The 15213-nt window shown below is 37.8% G+C and overlaps 1 protein-coding gene across 1 annotated transcript in view; it reads right to left on the bottom strand.

Annotated features, from left to right (window-relative positions):
- Window positions 1–12673, bottom strand: part of ccdc120a (coiled-coil domain containing 120a) — a 59872-nt gene extending 47199 nt beyond the window's left edge. Inside the window, exons 1-2 of the mRNA XM_026928323.3 lie at window positions 12472–12673; window positions 11885–12020 (exon numbers count right to left, since the gene is read on the bottom strand). The gene's annotated coding sequence lies outside the window, so the exon portion shown is untranslated. The remainder of the gene's footprint in view (window positions 1–11884; window positions 12021–12471) is intronic.
- Window positions 12674–15213: the final 2540 nt, after the last annotated feature.

Below are 15213 nucleotides of genomic sequence, written 5' to 3'. Positions count from 1 at the left end.
GGTGTAGGTGGGAGTTTGAAGTGCAAGAGCGCCCTCTTTGGTAGAGAAAATGCACTACACCATCAGGGTGCAGCACTTTTTCACAAAAGTGTGAATACTTTCCCAAAGATGTTTAAAAATAGATCAACACCTGCCTTTGCTCTTCTGCCAGAACCTCCTGACATCCTCCCTGAATCCGAGGAAAAAGAACTGACTGTATTGTTAATGTATTTTCTAGTAATTTTCCATGAAGGGTGGAGGAAACTGATGAATCGAGATAACATTAACTCAATCCTTTGATCTCTATAAATGATAACAGACATAAGAAGATTTTATACACTGGGTCTACTGACATTAATATCCAACACGTTTAATGGTGAAACACTGTTTTCTGTATACGAGCCGAAACAGCTCAGTGTTTCTGTTAGTCCCACAAGCAAGGACAAAACAGGCAGCAGACAGATGTGCAGATGTTAGACTGTTTTCCCTGCACAAACAAAGAGAAACACAGGCATTCACATGACTGCAGACACGCCGCCTTGTCCGAATCCGCTGGTGCTTTGAGAGAAAACAGTGTATGCCAGTGCAAGTTCAAGGCCAGGTCACATGCCTCTTCAGATTTCACTTTGTGTTAGTGAAATCTGAAGGAGACGCTGGATGCCGTAGACGTGACTATGTGACTATATTCTGTTGGGGAAACTTCTTTAGAAACCTGGTCAGCTGCCAATTAATCTCCATTAGAAGTAGTTACTAAAATTAAGCCAGTGAGAGAAAAATCTAAAAATATATCTCATTATTATCTCTAAGGTTTCTCCTGGACAACAGTTAGATCGAATGGAAAGAAAGTCTCAGCTTTTCTTCCTGAGACCACAGAAGCTCAGTAGAGCTCTCAAGTTCATTCAGAAAAGCTAGTTATGCTAAATGACATTAAAAAAATTACTACTATTTGATAAAAAATATTCAATGATTATTGTTTGTTCCTGATAATTGATTAATGATGCTTTCTTAACGATGCTACATACTGTACAGACTACATGCCAGGTTGCCTTTTGAATCTTAACCTTCTATCATATCAATAATCAAATGCTATGTGATTAAAAGGTTGATAAATGTGACAAGTACCCACTTTTAAATTTATCCTGTGTCACAACAACTACAGCAAGTCACCTGCTTCAGTTCTTAACCAAACAATATGAAAAAAAATCAAAATCTAGCCTTTTTTGTCTGTTTGCTTCTTTAAATTTACACTGGTGCTATAAGGCTAAAGAAGAAAATGAATAATGGAAGTTTAACTTATCTAAGATCCTTTCTGTAAATACATAACATCTAGCTTTCTGTCACAATTGCACCTCTGTAGCCTAATGTTGGGAAATTGCGATTGGGAAAAAATTCTTAGGAAAAAGTTCTCCAAGATGGCGGCCCATAACATTGCACTGTTCAACACAGTCAAGTTTTGCTCATGTTTATAGATGATGCTACGTCTCGCTGTGTCCTGAAACACATCAGCATGTCTGTGTGACATTACTAAAGAACTGGATGTAGTTTGAGACAAACCTTTACAGAAAATTATGGCTACATTACGTGTGGTACATCGATTGTAATAAATCATTTATAGTCCAAAAACGCCCGTCAAACTACACTGCACTAAATGAAGGGGCGGAGCTTGTCATCACCAGAGGGTGGTAATGTGATGATGTATACATACAATGCAGTTCATTTCAGTTTTTAACTAAAATGTTGGAGGTGTAATTACTCTTCAAGATAAAGTTATTGCAGTCAAAATGCATGCTTTTTTCCTATAGAGTATAAATCTACAGGGACTGGTTTACTAGAGCTGAAAGAGGTGAAAGCAGCCTGGCTATATTTAGGATCTGTGAAATCTAATTAGTTTTGATTCGAGTACTGCTGAATAGGTTAATTAAATAAGACAGTGGGAGCTCAGTTATTTTTAATTTAACAACTCACTGACCAACAATCTCTGAGTTTCTAGTGCATTTTGTGAATACCAACAACACACTAGCCCTTCATTATTCTTTAACTGTTCATTTGGCGGTGTTCTTTTTTCAGTTTCCTTGTGCTCTCTCATTCTACCTCTGCAAGCCAGTATTTCCTTGTAACCAGTGTTTTTGTGGGGCTTTTCTAACGCAGCTACAGACACACCCAGTAACCTACACCAAGTACTTTCTCTACACTGCGTACGTAACTCCTTTAGAAAACTGACAGCCAGTGAATTAACCTCTGCATTAACCATATGCTGGAGTAATGGATTTCCTTCCTCTGTTTTCTCTCACAATCTGTGTTGCTTTAATCTCTTTTTCTACTCTATTTATATTTGTTTTCCTCTACTCTCTTTCTCTCTTTCTCCGTTTCTTTTTTCCTCTCTCTCACTCTATGTTGCTATGTGATTTGCCTTACAGTCTGGCCTATATTTTTCTGCTCGAGTGAAACTCAGATCTGTCACAGTTCAACACAGAGTCAAACAGCACAGTAAGAGAGAGCAAAATACCGTAAGAGAGTGAGTGATGGAGAGAGCGGGTTAGATAGAGAGAGAGAGAGAGAGACAGAGAGGGAGACAGAGAGAGACAGAGAGGATGGGAGGGGAAAAGAAGAAGACACTCGACAGGCGAAAGCCAACCGCTGCATGGCAACAACGCTGAAAATCTCCTACTAAAAATAGTGGCATATCGCAGCCTGGCAGTTCCGAGTGCACAGCCAATAACCTTTCACCCCTAGGGCGCTGGCAGTAGGGGGGCGGGGTCGAGTCATCGCCATGGCGTCTGGGTGATTGACACAGACCCAGATATTTGAACTGAAGCGACGAGGTCAAGCTCTCGTTTACGTGCACGATGGACAATTTCATTCAGCAACAACAATGAAACAATGAAAGCAGCAAGCTGAGTGTTTAAACAGCGCAGAGCTGCTCGCTCATATTTTTCCCGAAACTTCCCCGGACGGCGGATTGGTCCTCTTCTGTAAATCCCCTGGGCCTTGTTTTCACACACATATTTCTGCCATTGGTCACACTTCGGCCTGCCACTGTCCAAGCAGTCTCTTTAATTTGCCGCAGTCAGCAGAACTCTTTGAAGATGCCACACCGCTCCAGCCTTTATATGCAACTACCATGAATCTGTCCGTCCCTTTACATGCCCTTCAAGCACAGAATTACTCTACAGGGACTAGTTTATTGGGAACTGAAAAAAGGTGCACGTCTGACTGTTTGGGATCTGGGGAATCCTAAGAGTTAATTTAATCCATTCTGAATTGTACATATTTATGAGCTAAACCATGCCTCAGTGAATATTTTTAAGTACTGTAATGTTAGCATTGCTCAGTTCAAAAGGCAGACTCTTCATAGATAATCAGGTTCTATAGATTGGTGATGGGGTGCCAAAACTAAGCATCAGTACTTTGGACAGGTATCGGATTTGATATATTTTCTGATCTGATCCATTAGATTTCATTCCATGGCCACATTTGATGTCAGTTTTTTTAAATATGTGATGTTGCGCAACCTGGCAACAAAAGTTTGCAGACAGTCGACTGGATTCCTCAAAAGTTCTTTGGTTCTTTGGATGCTTAAGGCAGCAGTTCTTGAACCAGTCCTCAGGGCCGCCCCAGTCAGTCCTAAAGTCCTAGAGGGGTTATAATTTTAAAATAGAACCACAACAAGGGAAGTTCTCAGTTGTAGGGTCCTTCATTGAATCTTTAGGGAGTCCCCCTTAGGAACAAACAGTAGAACTCTTTAAGGGTGCCAAAAGGTTGCTAACACTGTGCAACAGAAGAGCATTTGCTCTGTTGTTGGGAGATCTCAAATCACAGCTATCCATGGCCAGGAGTCCAGGAGAGCAAAATTCTGTGTGCTCTCTGGACTGGGATGAATTAGCATTACTCTCTCCACTGTCAATCAGAGCGACACTATCCCATCATGGGCATCTGTGAGCTCATATAGTATGTGGAAGAAGGTAGTTAGCACTTTCCTTCAGTTTGCCCTGTGATACAGTATGAGCAGCATTTTGAAAAGATGTGGTGACTTCACCAGTCTCACACGTTACATGCTAGCCCTAACCCTCCAGGTTGGTAGCTGTCATGTGATGAGGAGAGCTATCTAGTGGGAAGAAACTGGAAAATGACCAAACTGGGAGAAAATGAGGTAATCTTTTTTTTTTTCTTTTTTTAAATGCAGCATGATTACATGTCATGTTCTGTTTGCTAATTAGCAGCGGATTCCCCCAAAATCCACTTCTTTAGACTTACATAATTGTCATTTACAAATTGCCTCATCTAGCTACTCTTAGATTAAAATGAAATACAATACTGATTTAAATTACTGTAATTTCAATTCAATTGTTATGTTCATCAAACAAACTGAGATAGAACATTTAAGTATTTTAGTATTTAGTATGTTCTATAACTTCTCCAGAGCCTCTCAAAACTGTCACTCTGCTAACTTTTTGTCCCACTTATCGACTTTGTCTGTATCAAGTCTGTACATATACAATCACACATTTGACTCAGTATGACTTTAGTCTATAAAAATGAGCAAAACTTTGCACTGTAACATTATGGGGGCCGCCATCTTGGACAATGCAAATCAATTTTCAGCTATTTGTGGTTGGGGTTTACACTAGTAATGTTTTGTAACCTCTGAAAGTGTAAAGCTGGAATTGTCCTGGAAGTCGAACCCAATGTGGATTATTATACTCTTCTACGCTGAATTTAAATTTATTAACCCATTTTTCCTTGGTATTTCACAAAATTGTTTAATTCAGAGCTTAAAGAAGTCATCTGAAGCAAGTATATAACAAATTGGATATTTATGTGGGAAAAAAAGATTTTCAGTATGATAGACCTTTATCCTTTTTTACTTATTAGCTATCTTAGCCTCAAGCAAATGTAAGACTCTAACAGCTGATCATCTGGGATGAGCAAATAAATGTGTAAATTCAATTTCTCTCCAAACTACAGGGTGTCCCAAAGTCTCCACATATAGAGGAAATTAACACTTTTAGCAAGATGTCTTCATATTTATTTATTATATATATATATATATATATATATATATATATATATAGCCTTTAAGAATGCCTTTGACAAAAGAAGAACATATTGAAATCATTCTCACAGCTGGATCGGGAAGCTGTCACAAGGTTGCGATGGACTTTAACAGGAAACATGGCCAGCACATCACACACGACACTGTTGTCAAACTTATTAACAGATTCAAAAAGACTGGAAGTGGACCGAGAAGTGGACGTCCATGAACATCCAGTGACGAAGGCAGAACCGACATGGTGCTGGCAAACACAGTGTCCTATGTATGGAGACTCTGGGGACACTCTGTATTCTTCAGTGCTTCTAGGGAAAAACACCAATGAGGCTGCCAATATATTTTGTTGAAAAACTCATATCACTTTATCCACTAGCATTTTGAAATGCAAGGTCATCATTTCCAAGCATGTAATATACTACATTTAATTTTGCTGAGCATGGAAAATATCCAGTCGTTGGAATCACTGTATGTATGAGATTTCCTAAAATCTGTTTTCATATTGCCCGATTCTCCAGGCCTGGTTCAAATTACAGTACCTTTTTCTACACACAAGCACACAGAATCCCAAATGTCTATTTATTGGTTTTTGTAAGGTATGTGAAATATTTGTGTTCATAACCTTCAAGGGGTTTAGGTGTTCTTTCCCCTCTTGACCACTAAGCCTAAGCTTTTGTGTTTGAATACCGTGCTTCTACAGCTACTGCTATACACCTAATATTAAAAGTGGACAAAGTGGGCCACACGGTCTCTTGCCCACAAGAATCGTGCCTGTCGTGCACAGACCTCTGGGTAAAGACAGCGCCGCAGGGCTTAGTTAATACAGCAGGGCAATGTTAATCCACTTTGGCCTCCTTCCAAAAAGTACAATATACTCATTCTCTCATGCAGGCGACAAAAGCACTGCTGCAGCTTTAAACTGGAAGTCTGGTTCACTTCCAGGTGCACACGAAGATATATAGTATAATAAAAAAAACGCATAAAGATGATGGTAAAAATGTGCATTATGTATAATATGTAAGGAATAAAACATGACAAAGCATAAAACAGAGTGTGCTGTTATAGGAAAATAATCAGCAGTACCTCCCAAAGTGTTTTATTCCTCTTATATCACAGAAAATTGCCAATTTTTTTATTAAGTAAAGAATATCCACATAAATTGATTTTTAAAAACATGTGTAATGGGTGATATGGTGAAGTTTTCTATGAGGAGAAGTATCAAAACATTTGTAACTGTCAGAAGTGAAGCTCGAACTTGGAGCTTTCCAACGTGAGAAGGTCTTCAGGATGGATGGCTTTGTGGTTTGCAGTTTCTATATGACATGAAATGAGATTTCTTTTTGTCATTCTTTAATAAATTATAAGAGAAATAAAAAAAAATTCACCTTCAAAATTCAATCAACTTCAGGGTGGTAACAGTAACCCCAGTCACACTAGTCCATTGTTGATTATTTTCCTGTAACAGAATGCCCCCTAGTGTTTTATTCTTTACTTATGTTGCTTTTATTTTTACTTTCTTACATTTATGAAAAAAAAAATCACAGATAAATAATTATCTTCACAGCTAGCAGTACAAAATGCTAATCCCTATATCAATTCAGAGATGCCTTCAAATGTTTATATGTGCACCAAGGATCAGGTACTGCCAGGAATTTTTAAGAATATGGAAGTATTTAGAAACGTAAGCACAGAAATCAGGGAACGAAACAAATATTGGGCAGCAACACAGATCAATGCATAGCAAGAACACAAGAGATGCGGACTGAGTAATGGCACAGGAGACGCACATCAGGTACCAAAGTGCACTAGTGGATAAAGTTTCTACATCCTTCCCAAAAACGAGAGACTGTGTCTGTATCATTGACACATATTCAAATTCGCTGAATCTTTAGACTCCTTGATGACTCCCTCACTGTCCTTGCTGCTGTGCAATTCTTAAATTCTTCTGTATTAAGCTAAATGAAGAAAGCCAGATTCTAAACGCAGCATCATTTATTTGCTATGTAGAGATGTGTTTTAAGTCACTCTCTTCCATGTTGTCATTAAAGCACCAACACCAGCAAGTTTTCACACTGCGTCTTAAAACTGCACACCTTCACTCTCAGAGAACTGAGCGGAGACTACATTATGCTCATAGCAACCCAGATTCTCCTGCTGAACATCCTGCCCCATTCAGCAGAGGAGAGAAAGAGTGCGAGAGGGGGATAGAGAAGACTTTGATTTAGACTCGGTGTAAAATATTCACTGAGCCTCCAGCGGCAGAGGATGAGCTGCTCTGAATGTCTAATTAGAAATCAGAGGCAAAAGGCTGCCCTAATTATACCCAACCCTACACACTCACTCTTTCACACCCGTGTTCGCCTCACACCCCTCCCTCATTCACTCTCTCCATCCTTCCTTCTTCTTTTTTCCATCTATCTCCCTCTATGTCCTTCTGCTCTTCTCTTCCTCCTCCATCTCCTTCTCCTCCTCTTCTATTCTCTCTGTCCATTCCCAAGTGGTCTAATAAAGTGGCCCCATTTCCCACTGCAGTCCTCGTCCTGGACTCGCTGGCACTCCTAACAAGCTTGCATTCGATCTCAGGCTGTATAATAAGGGTGAAATATCATAGTGTTTATTTAACATGACAAAACATGTCTCATTTACCTATGTGGCATGGTTTAATAGAGAATTTTATCAAGGAAATATGCCTCAATCCATCAGAATGGTATTCCGGTACATCTACGATTCGTCAGTGTGATTTATTAGACGGTTCATTTGCATATCATGACCTTTTTTTATGGTATTATATTGTAGAGGCTACATTATATTGCAATATAGTGGAATGAACAGATTATTGGAGTAAATGTTCCTGGTTGATCTGAACCACTATTATTATTCTTGTTATTTCATCTCATCTCTACTTACTCATAAAGGTAAAACCTCTATAAATATATAGTACTAAGGGTGTAATGCAATGCAACTATCTGGATCTGGATCTCTGTGTATCTGTTTAGCTCCAAATATCCATATCCATATCTGTATTCGGATATAAACACAAAGTGGTTGGAGTCTAAATCAGAATATTAAAAAAAATCTTTTAATTAAATATGAACCCCACCACTATGCCTCCACTGGAAAACACTGAGAAAAAAAAACAGATGTAGAAATGGCAGCACCGTCAGCATGGTGTGTGAATTCTGGCTCTGACAGTTCCTCAACCTCAGTAGCCTAATTTAATCCACCACGACCCTGACCAGTATACTAAGCGTGAATGATTGAATGGATGTTCTAAATGCATTGCGCAGCATCTCATGTTGTTTCGTATTTGTCCTACAAGCTTCATATCTGACCACTCACTTGCATCTGCATGAAAGTAAAAACCTCCAGCTCGTTTGACTTCTTAGTTGTGTTCTGCAGGTCCTCTAGCAGATGCTCTGTGAACCTTTCTGTCAAGCTTTTTAAAAAGAAAAAAAAAAAGAATAGTGTGCCTCCTATTCGTATCTGTATTTGTATCTGTTCATTCTGAACAATTTATTCATGTTCAGTTACATTCGGACAGTATACACATACACACTCCTATATTTGCACTCCTGCTCAGATCTGTTCATCATCATCATCATCATCATCACCATCATCATCATCGTCATCATTATCATACAGCACAGTGACTGCAGCACATCTAAAAAAAAAAAAAAGAATTAAAGAATTGGAGAAAACTCTGAAAATGGGCCATGTCTATACATTAGATCTCCATAATCATGTTCCTCACCCTCCACAAATCAGGAATGTTTCCGCCATGTGTTCTCTGTTCTAAGAAAAGCCAAAGCCGGGTTGGTGCACTACATCCTCTTTAAGAAGAATTATAGTCGGGGGCCCTTTTCACCTCCGAAGTAGTCTGACCCAGTTCTTACTGGAAGAACTGCAGAGGAACCAATTTCTCTCTCTCTCTCAGCCATTTTCTCTTTTCATCTTTTCTCTTCTCGCTCTCTATACCAATGTAATTACGTGATTACACTCTAAACTGTAATGTGCAAACAGGGTAATGCACCTCTAGATTCTGAGAAAGGCTTAATGCACTGCAGGTCTTCTAATGATATCAGTGCATTTACAAAACAATGTTAGAGACACCTTGGAGAGAGCTAAGTAGAACACAGAGGAAGGATTGAGACAGAGAGAGAGAGAGAAACAGAGAGAGAGAGGAAGGAAGGAAAGGAAAGAGAAAACACTGTTGTGTTCTCAAGCTAAGAAAGTAAAGTTCACCTAAAAGCAAAATTTTCAAGTCTCACAAAAGAAAGAATAAACAGTAAGGATTGTGGGAGACGACAGACCAGACGTCCTTGAAAAGTGAAGCCTCCACGTTAAACCCCTTTCAATTTTCACAGAGATCAATGCAAAATTCATTTTTAGGACTGCACAAAGTACTAGGTGTGGCTGACAACTAGTTACGAATGATTTTCTGTGAGTGCCAGCACCCTGAAGTTTCCTGCCAGAAATAACAGAGTGATGGACTAAACACTTAACACACCATTTTGTGTATTTTGGCCAAAGTAACTCTTTTGAAAATAACACTGAAAAGCTCTTTACAGTGTTGTACAATTAGTTAGTATTAGTTATTTCTTTCGATTAAAATATTATGTATAATATTAGGTATATTATGGTATTTCTGTGTGGTACTGAGTAACACATTACAATATTTATTTTTTTATACCACAGCACAGTTGAATTCTTAATTCTGATTGGTCAGAAGGTGTTGATTAATTTTCTATAACAGCAGCTCTGACTGTAGCTCCAGCTGTAAGGCAAATCACAGGTTTGTATTAATGTGACTGTTCTAATAAGTTATCGTTTCTGTCTAATAACTTTCATAATGGGAAAGTCTTCAGAATAGAAGACCTTGCACTTTTGCACTTGTGTTTTTTTTTTTAATAATTATTATTATTATTAGCTTCAAGAGAAAGGAAAAAAATTGAGGCCGGTGAGGGAACAAACGTTTATAGCTGCTATAAGTGATAACAGGAACATGTTTCGTGGATGTGCCAAAACACCAGACATAATTAAAAACAGATAAAAAATATGATGTTCTTTAATAAGTAAAAAATGTTAATGTGGCCACATTGCTGTAATATTAGAAGAATAAACATTTCAGGATGTGCTGTAATGGAAAAAATAATCTACTTCAGGGTCTTAACTCAGCTTTGTGCCAGGTTGCATCACATCACCTCACTGTTGATTATTTTCCTATAACAGCACACCCCCTTGTGTTTTATTTCTTACTTACAAAACATCTTGAACTAAAGCCTGGCATCATATTAAAGGAGCAGGTTGTAATTTTGAACCCCCTACTGCTTGCACAGCAAAATACCAAGGAAGAGACTGAAAAGTCTACTTCCCCCAAATCTAAACAAAGATGTGTAAATGTATGGAGCTGAGAGCTGGTAAAGATTATGTCTGCTATCTACAGTGTTGCGTACACAAAGCTAGAAAAACAGATGTTTTTTTAGCCATATAACTTATTTCTTTTACTTCAGCTAAGATGTTAGCTAAGATTGTTTTGCCTGATGTTAAAAACTGATCACACAACGCCAAACAAAGTCTCTTCAATTACATGATCAGGTCTTTCTTTTTGACTCATATCTCCAACAGCTGCTCTTATGGCTCTCCTTCACTCAAATGCAATACCTACATTTACTCTCGTTTTGTTACTTGTTGCATCTTTCAGCTTTTTAGATAAATACCAAGCTGACTTCCTGTCATAATCTATTTGAAGCACCCAGTGAAAACAGGTAGCTAATGGTTGTTTTTAAGAGCAAATGAAATGCTTTATGAAGCTGAGAATCTTTGGTTATTTAAAATCAAGGTCAGAAAAATGCTTATAATTAAGAAACTAGCAAAATCCAGTAATTTGAGTGCTGCTTTTAGGTCACAGATCTTGATTCACGCCAAACTGCACCTTTAAAGAAAGCAAATATACTGCGACAACTCAAGCATGGATGGGATTTATTTTTAAAAAATAACATAAATAAAAATAAAAAAAAATAAAGAGACAAAATGAATTGCCATTAAGTGTGTATTAATTTGTAATCTAGAGTTTTAGTGAAGTCATATACAGTATAGCTTACTTACTTTTTAAAATTATTTTACCTGTAATTGTATTGCAGTAGCACATAATATTGAGTTGTTACTCATACATGTACTGTAAGTACAGAAGAGTCATACAGGAGTAACTGCAGTGTACTTCAGCAATAAATGTAGATACTGTTAACAACTAGTAGTCTATATATAATATCTAGAGAAGCAGTCCTATGCAATTCCTCAAATATATAATTACTGGAAATATGCCATTATTAATTAATCTATATAATTACGTTAGTTGCTGTTAATTAATTAGACAGTACTTTAAATAGAACCCATAAACATTGGCTTCGTCCCATATCACTGTCCTATGGCAGGTAGTGATATTAGTATGGCAGTGTAGAGCACAAACTGTAGTCATGTGTGCTATAGTGTGCTCTTCTGCACACTGTTTAGTGCGCTATCATGCGGTTTGAGGGACTAAACTCAGGTAGGGCGTGGCATCATGTGAGAAAAACATGTCAGATGTTGTAAATATAAGTCTTATATTAAGATGCACATTGCCAAACCAACAAGACAAACACGCTTAGACGATCAAGATCAAGTTTGTTTTTGCGTGAAGGTGATAAAAACGCGTTGGTGCTTGTGAATCGATTCGCCTGATCGACTCACCTAAAAGAGTCGTTAAGAACCAAACGAGTCGCGAACCACCCATCTGTGCACCATATGCAGCTCTCCTCCAGAAAGCAACATCTGAGCATCCATAAATGTTGGATTCAATCTGAAAATAAAGTGTAAACAAACCTGGGCGTGCACAGATCCGGTGTCTTCTAGGATTATTATTGCGCTTTTGGAGATGAAATATGGGATTCCTGAGATGATGCTCCAAACATCTTCACATGTTCTTCACATGATCTGAGACTGCTGTGCTGAGGGAAACCTGTCAGAATACACAACACAGTCCTTATCTGTTTATATATTCCTCTTACCCCAGGCTTATAAATAAAAAGCATGCATTAGGAGACAGAAAGATGAATGCAATTGAATATTTGTCATGCACGCGCAACCTCAATTTCTGCACATTGTAACTAAGTGTTCATAATAAAGCGGTTCTATAGAGAGCTGAATCCTAAATGGCGCGCTAATCCCTCTCTAAGTGCACTATATAGGGTGAAAAATAATAGCCTATACTCCCTAGGTAGTGCACTATAGGTCCGATTGGGAGCCATTTGTGATGCAACCCGTGTCATGCTAACCATGTGGCGCGCGCCCCGGCGTTTCCAAAAACGCACGCACACAAGTGCTAGGTAATCCTTGCGCCATTGAAGTCTATGTGAAAGCGAGTTATTTGTTGCTGCTTTCCACCCATTGCTCATTGATCAAAGCTGTACCTCAGTGGATGCTGAGCTGGACGCTTCCATCCGCACGCGCTGCTCCGGCATCTCGCGCGTCTGTTCAGCCCTCGGTCCTCTCTCTCTCTCTCTCTCTCGCTCTTTCTCTCTCTCTCTCTCTCTCTCTCTGCTGCAGCCTCCGTTAACCTCACATCCTCCGTTCATGCAGCATCTCTGTCTTTGGCCCCGTGTTTACACAACAGTAAGCGCTGTGGATTTAACCAGGACAGCCCTCCTAAACACACCCTCCCTCCCTGTCAACCTGGTCACGTGCACCAAGCGATGCGTTTCTCACACATACACACACACACACACACACAGACACACACACACACATACACACACAGGCGCGTGAAGATGTCTTTTGAGCCGCGCGTGTAAACTGCTGACAAAAATACTATGTCGTGACGTCACTAATTAAATAGGCTATTAACTGCTTGGTTTTTTTGGATGAATTGCAACTTATTCCACGAATTGTCTTAAACTGTAGCAATAGGAATATCAAAACTCAACAGTAATGTGTTTATTTCTATGTTTGTGTCCAGTCACAACCACCGCATTATCATAAACTTATTAATGTGATAAAGGCTTTAAGCTCCGCCCACTTCTCCATCGCGTCATATTACACAGTACATCTCCGATAAGCTTGTTCCTGATGTATACGTCAGTTTATGTGTCATTGCGATGTACACGTCAGTTTCCTTTATAAACCTTTATATAAACCCCATCAACTAGAATAGAAAGGAAACAAATCACACAGTATTTTCAAAACTGTATTTTTCTCAATTTTTTTTTTTTTTTTTTTTTTGCATATTCAGAACCAAAAATCAATTTCTAGATGATCATGCATTCATGAAATTTTACCTGTTCATTCCTAAGAAATGATTTCCCAGCTGTTTCTCAACAGCTTCTTCACAGTTAAATATTTTTATTCTCACTACATCATAAGTCTAGATTTGTTTTTTTAAGTACACAAATATATGCATATTTAATTAGATGAAACCTCATTTGCATAAATACATATATATATTTTTAAAGTTCCAATATAAAAATAACTTGTAAGAATATCAGCAATCAACTGGCAAAAACTGATTGTGGTATATATATATATATATATATATATATATATATATATATATATATATATATATATATATATATATATGTGATCCTATTCAAATTGCAACAACGACTGAATGCATATGAAGACTTAATGATGCACAACAAAATAATCAGAAAAATCCAGCACTATAGCCCACACCACGCTTTGCAGTTAGTCAGAATGTTGAATCAGTTGCACAAGTTTTAAAATGTTAATTATATTTAAAAGCCATTTAATGACTGCATAGGACCTAACAAACAAAATTGCTGGTTTAACAGTCATTAATTTTTTTGGGCACCGCCCCCTCAATCAGAGTACTATTATGACTTTATTGACAGTTATATTTCATTCATGAGGGAGGACATGTATGAACATAAACAATCATCAACTGAAATTAAAATGCCGCAAAATGGGATCGGCACAGATGGTGCTTGGACCCCTAATAATGTGGACCACTAACAGCGAAACCAAATATGACAAGGGTGCATCTCTATTTGCATTTGCAGGTACATTGCAGGTACATTGTCAGTCAGTTGAAGGGATGGGATGTATTTGTTTGTACTTTGAGTTTTAGCTAACTTCCAACAAAATCCCAAATCAATGACTAGCCATTTAAGAATCTTTAGATCATTACATTGCTGAAGCATCCTCAGCTTAAAACTGTTATTTCAGCTTTCCATATTCATATACAGTATGTACCTATATTTCCTCAAGTTCTGATAGTGTTCTGAGTTATAATCATAAAAGTTAAAAACCTCTAGCTCTAGCCAGGAAGATAAGATGAGCTAACATGAGAGAATTTTATAGTAATATGTAATATTATGTTCAAAATCTTCATTAATAATCCTAGCAAGCAAGCTGAATTTCACTATCTTTACAAGATTTGATTTTTTTTTTCTTTTACTTAATTTCTGTTAATATTCATAATACTTACTTCTAGTTATATGAGCTAACCTGGCAAAATCCTGGAGAAGATTTTAAAGTTATATTTATAAATGTTTGTAGTCTTCATTGTTAATTCCAGCTCATATTTATAAATGTTCATAATCTTCACTGTTAATTGCTGTTATATATTTACTACTAACCATAACCAGCTAGCTAACATTAGCTAACCTGACAGAATTACTTCGGATAGCACACACACATCCAATTAGTAAATCCAAAATATCTTAAAACATTGATTTTGATCAATGTTAATGCAATATTCCTTTTTTTTTTAATAGCTTTAGACAAGTTTTAATATTTATTCACTTGCCGACTGTGGTCAGTTGTGTGCTACCTGGCTTTAAAAACACCTTTCCAATTAGCAAATGAGAGGGTTATGATGCTGTTGAGGTGTAAACTGCACAGGTCATGCCAAAGTATGTATGATATCTGGTTCTAAACTGATATTCTAAGTTATTTTCATGAATGTCTATAATGTCAGCCAGTAAGCTAAGATAACCTGACAGGATTTCTGACAGGATTTTCAAAGTCATTTTCACAAAACATATAAAGTTCACTACTAGTGCTAGCCAACAAGCTATGCTGAGCTAACCTGAGGAGATATCTGACAGGTGTTTTAATTATATTCATGAATGTTTAAAAAATTAACTACAAGTGCTATCCAGCAAGCTAACATCAGCCAACCTGACAGGATT

The sequence above is a fragment of the Pangasianodon hypophthalmus genome, chromosome 8, assembly GCF_027358585.1.
Source record: "Pangasianodon hypophthalmus isolate fPanHyp1 chromosome 8, fPanHyp1.pri, whole genome shotgun sequence".
Lineage (NCBI taxonomy): Eukaryota > Metazoa > Chordata > Actinopteri > Siluriformes > Pangasiidae > Pangasianodon > Pangasianodon hypophthalmus.
The sequence above is the reverse complement of the archived record's forward strand: the minus strand, read 5'-3'. Positions and strand labels throughout refer to the sequence as shown.